At 41.1% G+C, this 7,478-nt stretch overlaps 1 long non-coding RNA gene across 1 annotated transcript in view; it reads left to right on the top strand.

Moving 5' to 3' along the window:
• The first annotated feature begins 4,895 nt into the window (after positions 1-4,895).
• The window catches only part of LOC128791633 (uncharacterized), a 38,320-nt gene continuing 35,737 nt past the window's right edge, over positions 4,896-7,478 (top strand). The window contains exon 1 of the long non-coding RNA XR_008432099.1: positions 4,896-4,963. This is a non-coding gene — a long non-coding RNA (uncharacterized LOC128791633). The remainder of the gene's footprint in view (positions 4,964-7,478) is intronic.

Genomic DNA, 7,478 nt, shown 5'->3' with positions numbered 1-7,478 from the left:
TGTTCTGTCACTCCATGTCCTTGTGAACAGTTCCTCTCCAGCTCCCTTGGAGCCTCTTTGCATTAGGTCACCCCAGAGCCTCCTCTTCTGCAGGCTCAATGTGGGGCTTGCTGTTCTTTGGACATAGGGGACCTAGGTAGGAGCAACAGCTCTGTCCAAATAGTGATGTGCTACTGATGTGTTTCTACTGTTACTTCATCAGGAGGGAATCCCTAAACAGGATGCTGCTTGTATGCAGAATTCCCAAAGTAAACTATGGGAGAGGGTTTAACATAGTGCAAAATCCACTGTGCACTCTAGCTGGCTGGGGAACAGGCTGCGCTGCATCTTGCAGTACCAGAATTCTGTAAAAGACCCCTGCAATTCAGAATTAAAAAAAAACAAAAAACCAAAAAACCAACAACAACAACAACAAAAAAACCCCAAAACAAATTCTAGAGGATATTAAAAAGACTGGAGAGTAAATTAAAGACTAATTTTTTTAGTGTGAGCTTGCTAGTTTTAATGGTACCCTCTGGCTAGCTGTGGTCATGCTGTAATTCTGTAGCCTGTAATTCTGGAAGATGAGAGCTGCTGTGGTCTTGTTCTATTTCTGTAGCTGCCTTTGTTTTTTTTTTTCCTTCTTGCAGCCAGAAGATAAGAATTCATTAACTCCCTCTCATCTCAACATCTACCTTGCAGGCTTTGTTCTTAATAGTCTTTAATAGTTTTGGGAGCAGTTGTTCCTTTTCATTTGTTTGTTTCCCCTTTTTTTTCCACTGCAGTAGGCATGCCAGGTCATGCCAAAATAATACTAATCCATTTAACAAATGGCGACTTATTATTGGAAAAAAAAGTCTCCATTTTTGTTGAGGAAATGAGATCCATCAGTGATCTAAGTACATTTCATAAAGTTAGCCTTGCAAATCCATTAGTGACCTTTGTGCATCATTGAATTTTGAGCAGTGGGATATAATCCAGCAATATAATCCTGGCAGGTCACCTGCCAGTACCACTAGACATTAGCTACAGAATTAGGAACAAACAGGTTGGTGTTTGGGTTGGACTGGTGGGTTTGGTTACTAGTGGTATGATGCTTGCGCAACCTGAAGGAAACCTTTCCGGTTTTGCTGTGTAAGGCTTCAGACCAACCTACTTTATTTTCCTGTTTTCCCTTTTCTTGCTTTTTGAAAATATTTTTTTTTATCTTCCTTTTTCTTCTTTTTCAATTAAAAAATAATCTTATTTGTCATTTGCCACAACCACTGGTCATCCACTGGCAGGTCTTAGTTTTATCTCATAGCAGTGATCTACAGAAAGGAAATGCTTCTGTGACACATCTGCATAAGTAACTCCTATCTTCCCTTTGTATTCTCTACTGGAGTACTTGTGAGTGGCTGTCAGTCTGTCCAGGTCTATACCATCTGACTGCCTGATGGGCAGTACTTAGAGACCATTCAGCTTGCACTAATAGTTAGCCTTGTACTTGGTAACGTTGTCTCTGGCTCTGAAAAGGTGGGTGAGCAGAACCAGGCTGGAATTTTTCCATACCGTCCTCCTCTTGGTGGAGTAGCTCTCAGCAGGAATTGGACACTTCACAAGGAAGGGAAAAAAAACAGCAGTGTGGTGGTCTCAGGTGGTCTCATGGCACAGCTTTGGACCTTCAAAGTAACTGCTGAGAATCCTGGGGGCCTGCTTGAGGATTAAAAAAAAAAAAAAGTGTTGAAACAGGGCCTGAGTTTGTTATTTTTATTCACTGAGTTGATACTCCAGATGGACTAAAAAAGGGCAGGTTACTTTCAAAAGTTCAAAGTGCAAAATGCTGGACTAATTCCCTGCAGATTTATCTGGCTGGAGAGATGCTCAGCAGATGCACTTCTGAGAGCCCTCCCTACGTGTGGTAATGTCTGCTTCTCAGTACGTCTTTTGGATCAGCTTTCTGCTGTCACAGTGAGCCAGATCCCCTGTGAAGGCCTGAGAGAGCAGAGTAATTCTTGGCTACTTTGTAAGAAATAGCCTGTGGAGCAAAGGAGCAGACACAGATGCTTTGGGCTCCTAACTTCTCCTTAGGTCCTGGAACAGTGATGCCAGGAACTCCCATAGGAGTCAGCAATGTGAAAATCGGACTTCTACTGTAAAGATTTCTACTTGGGTAGATTTTGTGACAGCAGATGTTATAACTAATTTAAATTCCCTTTTCTAAATAAGAATGCAGTAAAGACTCATTATTGAGTCATATTAATTGTTTTGTTTTGAGAGACAGGTGTATGCCAAGGAAGGTGGAAACCTCCCTTGGAATGGAAAGTATGAGCCTCTTAGCTTTGAATTAATATAACTTTGAATTTAGGGGGCTTTCAGGCAAAGCTGTGTGTAAAGGAATGGCAGTTCTTTACTAGTATGTGTATGTATAACAAGGCAAACAAACCCCAGCCAGGGCAGCAGCACCAACCAGAGCACAAACCCAGTCCCAGCCGCTCTCGGCCGCGGCACTTTCCCCTTTGTGCAGTTCCGGTCACAGCCAGCAGGGGCGCTGCTGGCTCCTGGCCGGGCACGGCCCCTGCGCCTGCAGGGGGCGCTGTGGCGTGAGCTCCGCCCCGTTCCCCTCACGCGGTAATGGCGGGCACAGCCAGCAGAAGGGATGGAGAAGGGGCTGCCTTCATGGACCCCCAGGGCCAGCCGGGCACAGTGCTCCTCTGGATGGCGAAATGAGCTCTAGCAGGGACCTCGGAGCAGCAGCTGGAATGGAAGAGGCAAGCCAGATTAGTAAATGAAATGTATCAGAAACTTGGCAGCTGTAGCAGGAGCCAAGGGGTGTTCCGGCAGGCAGGGGGTGTGGGGTTACAGGGTAGTGAAAAACCCAGAGCAACGGCAGAGAAATTATAGGACTTGGCAGTGGCGGCTGCCTGGCTTCTGAATGCAGCCAGGAGAGGCTCCCCTTGGCAGCGTTCAGGATCCTGGGTTTCCCCCTGAGGCTCCTGAGTAGATGCTGAGGGTCCTTTCTAGTCCCAGTGCAATGGCGGCTCTTACGAGCAGGGCCTCACTCATGGTAGGAGAGGAAAGCAAAAGACAGAACCCTGCAGTGGTGGCGAATTCTCCCCACAGCGACCGCAGCCTGTGTCCCCTCCGATCCCAAAAGCAAGTGAGAGAGAGGGGAGCTGAGCCCAGCTCATTACCCCCCGGCCAAAATTTCACGGTATTTCTGTCCTTCCAAAAGAAAGCCCCTCAGCTATGAGAGTGCAGCTGTACCCTCCCCCACCTTGGACACTTCTTTTTTCTCTCTTAAGCATCAGTTGTTATTGTCTTTTAAGCAACAGATTGGAGAAAATTCCCTGAGAGAAAAAGGAAAAACAAAAGGAAAATCCTAACCTCCAACACTAATGCACTTCAGAGTGTTTAAATAGTCTTTCTTATCCTAGCAGTGCTATGCAGGGGCCAGGAGAACCACTTTAATAAAACCAGTATTTAAGTTTAAAAGACCTTATCAAATGGAGATGGAATGCAAAAATTCTGCCCCTATTTTTCTATTCCAAAAAGTTAATAATAACAGGTGTGCTTTGCTGCCTTTAATTGACTGCCTGTATGGTTCTGTCAGAAGTCTCAAACAGCTCCAGGCTTCTGGAGTCTGACATGGCAAGATTTTAGGAAGGTGTACAATTTGCAGCCTGACCATAATGCTCTTTCTTTATATCATCCATGCAATTATTGTTGACTTCTGAATTACCCTTTGCTGTCTAATTGAAGCTGGACATGACCTGTATGATCCCATTATATGTAAAGGACTGATCTTGTGAAAGTAGACAGTTCTACTCTTCCCATTCTATCACTGGTTTTCAAGGTGATATTTTGGCCATCTTCTGCTTCATCCTGTTCCTAGGTAGTTTTATCTGCATAAACTACTACTTTGTCATTTACTTGTATTTGAGAATGTACCTTGGATCTTCTAAACGTTCAGTTATTATGCTAAACTTCATGTAGTTAAAATTGAGTCTGAGTCTCCTCCTTTTCCCCGTCCTTATCCCAAGAATAACATTAGGCAATTATTTAGCATGTTCCAGTTGTTTCTAAATCTTGCTGACTTTGCAGAGATTTATCCATTCAGACAAAAAGTCCCCTTGCATCCTCTTGTCTAGTTTTGACTCTGTCCATGTTTTAAATGCAAACTGAACCAAATTTGGTCTCTTTCATTCACCTGGAAAGATGAATGGAACAGAAGAGTCAAAGTTCTGTCACTGACTTCCTTTCAAATGACAATCTAACCTTTCTTGTCTGTGTTTGAAAGCCTTTCATAATACAGCCCTAAACTAGCTAAGATAAATATTGCATTAACATTTTACTGTATCTGCCAGTTCCTTCTTTCCTTCAGTTTCTCTGTTTGTTTTTTATTTTTTTTTTCCATTCCCTTTGTTGTCCTTTGTGCCAATTCAGGACTTTAAATTTTTTTCTGATCATTCTTTGTAGACTGTCTGAATTAGTTGATAATTAAGGGACAAATCATATTTAAAGGGTATGGTGGGCATATAGGTCTATACTTTTGTGTGTTAAAACTCTTGTGGGTGTAGGCACACAGTTTGTGGTAATTGGGAGTGGGGCTGCAGCCAAGCCTCATTCCCAATGGGCTACAGCTGTGAAAAGCAGGTGAACAGCATTGAAAGCAGTGAGCCATGGAGTGCCCAGGTGCGCTGACCAATCACCAAATGGAGTAGAAGGCACACAGGTGTAAAGCATGTAAGATGAAGAATATAAAAGGTTGGGCTAAAGAACAAGAAGGGCAGACACTTGAAGCTTTCTGAAGTGGTATGGTGTTACCCTGTCTATCGTGGCCCTCTCAATTGTGACATATGCTGTGATGCATGGTGACCTCAATGTGACTTGGGATTGGGTTGTAGAGTGAGGTACAGATGGGGACAGAGACCAGCGTAGCATTGAGAGAGTGAGGAGATGCTGCCTGGTCTGGACCAGACTGATTTTGACACCTGAGGTACAGGTGAGCTGCTGGGGACATAATGGGGAATAACTTATTAAGTGAAGAACAGATTGTATTTATCTATATTGCTTTCTCAACTGTGACATATGCTGTGACATGTGGGTATTTTGGATTATGAAAGTGCTCCCTTTGCTTAGGTTGGCTTCCGATGCCTATTTTGGTACTTAGATAAGAATGCAGTTGTGCTGATTCTTATGCCCGCAATCTAGACAGTGTAGATAATCTAGATGTTTTCAGTGTTCTGTTTATTTTTTGCATTGCCACCTTTTCCTATTCTGTAACATTTTATACTGTGCAGTCTTCTCCTGTGTGTTACTTTATTTGCATGCCTTTCATTGTTTAAAGCTTATTTGTTTCCTTAGAATTACTACAAATGGTAGTGTCTTAAAGGTACTGCTTGAGAGGTGACCTAGAATGTGTGGTTTCAATGGGCTTTCTGCTGTGTTTGGTGATGTCCCAATATGTGTAATTTCCATGTTCCAAAATGCCTGAAAATAGTTTTTGAATTTGTAAAAACACAGTGTTAAAGCTGTGAATTTTCTTCCTGTTTGCTTTGAGTACTCTTGTCGACTTCTCTCCTTTGGGAAAGTTGTTTTTAAAAATTTGAGGTTTATATGCTGAAGTTTTCTGCTTTGTTTAATTTTCTTATTAAATAGTTGAATATTTAATATATTCTCTTATCTTACATGTTTTGGTTGGCCTGGTTGTGAAAATCAATTTGTAGGAAAGCAGCTAAATACTTATGAATGATTATGACAATGAAAGATGCCTAGAGAGAAAATACAAAATTTGCAAAATTCTGAATGTTGATTCAGTGAACAGGAGGGTTTGAGTTCAGCTCGACTGGGGTCACAAATATAGTTTTTAATATATATATATATTCATACAATCACTGACCTGCAATTTGTAATTTGAGGACATGTAGTGAAATTAATTTGAATGGGACAGTATGTAAAATTTGCTTTCATGATTTCTTTGACGCACTAATCCACATATATGGTATAGTTGTTTGTTTCCTTGTAATTCTTATCGTGAGAAAAAGGACAGTTGGATTCCATCTGTACCTTGTATTGTTGGACAGAATTGCCTTATCTGACCAGTTTTTTCATAGTAGTTTTCTTTCACAGAGAAATGAGAATATTGGTATTCAAAAGAGGCTTGCACAGATGCATTAAATTTTTTTGGTAATTAAGGCAAAGCAGATGGTTGCTTGCTACATTTATACTATTGCTTAGATTTTTTTATTTTGATTAATTAATGGAGACTGTAAAATCACAAAATGAAACAATAGAGACATGCCAAAAAATGGAAAACAGACTATTAGAAGTACTTCTTTTACCAAACCAATAACAAGTAAACATAATTGTCACATTATATATATATAGCTTTCCTTTAGCATAAATACTGTTGAATATACTGGGTAATATTGCCAGTAATGCTGGATGAATCAAAGAATTTCCTAATAAATTGGATTTGGATGACTCTTACCAAAAGTTTATAGGAAAAAATTAAAAAGACAGGACTCCTAAGTGTTTTTTTCTCTGTTTTCCTTAGTGTATGAACTCTTTCTGATACAAGGTATTTCTACTGAGTTTCTCTGTAATTGGACTGCTTCCTGTAGCAGCAATAAAAAAGAGAGTATTCAAAATATATTTAGTTCTTGATTTATAAAAATAGTGTATGACATGTACTCTTCGCCCCATCTGAGCCATCTGTGTCTCAATCTTTCTGTGTCTGCTGTTCTGTGAAGTTCAGGCCTTTAAAGCATGTTTTTCTCCATAGCTGAAATGACTCCTTTAAGACAAAACTCCTCTAAAAGCAGGAATTTCCTGAGGCGGCCAGAGTAAGGGCCAGGCTGTTGCAGGTGCTTCCCCATGGTAAAGGAAAGAGATGCCCTGACAGCAATCCAGTGGGGATTTGCATACGTTGGGAGTCTCAGCCAGCTCCTCCCAAAGGCTTTAGGCTAAGTTTTATAGCTTTTGGAGTTTTTCAAATGGCAGGGTGTAAAAATGCTGGAAAGTGTTGTTTGGATTTGATAAAACATCACTCTTCTCCATATGAAAAATCTGTGGGCTTCCTCTTGTCCTTTGGGCCCCTGTTCATGAGAGTCTTCTGGTAGCTTTCACCCAAAACCTCTTTGGGGCCACCCCATGTTCATGTCAGGGACTGCCTCCAGCTGCATCAGCTGATTTGCAGCCCCAGAAGAGCTTTTCAAATAGCTTCTGTTGTGTCCACTTAAGCCAGAGGCAGGGATGGAAGAAGTAGTACTTCCTTAGCAGCCAACAGCAAATGATTGTGCATTTTCAAATCTGATTTTCTGAATAAGACTGTACATTTTCTTGGCATAGCAATAATAAATTTTTACGATTGCAAATACACTGCATTTTATAGGAAAAAATATTGTTTATTTTGTGTTTTTTTTTTTTTCAATATTGCTCCTCTCTTATCACATTCTCATTATTTTTGTGCCTCCTTTTAATTCTTCTAAGTGGCTAAGTAACTCTGTAGAGGACAA

Source organism: Vidua chalybeata, chromosome 8, assembly GCF_026979565.1.
Source record: "Vidua chalybeata isolate OUT-0048 chromosome 8, bVidCha1 merged haplotype, whole genome shotgun sequence".
In the NCBI taxonomy this organism is placed as follows: Eukaryota; Metazoa; Chordata; class Aves; order Passeriformes; family Viduidae; genus Vidua; species Vidua chalybeata.
Note: the sequence above shows the minus strand (reverse complement) of the source record. Positions and strands in the feature narration are given on the sequence as shown.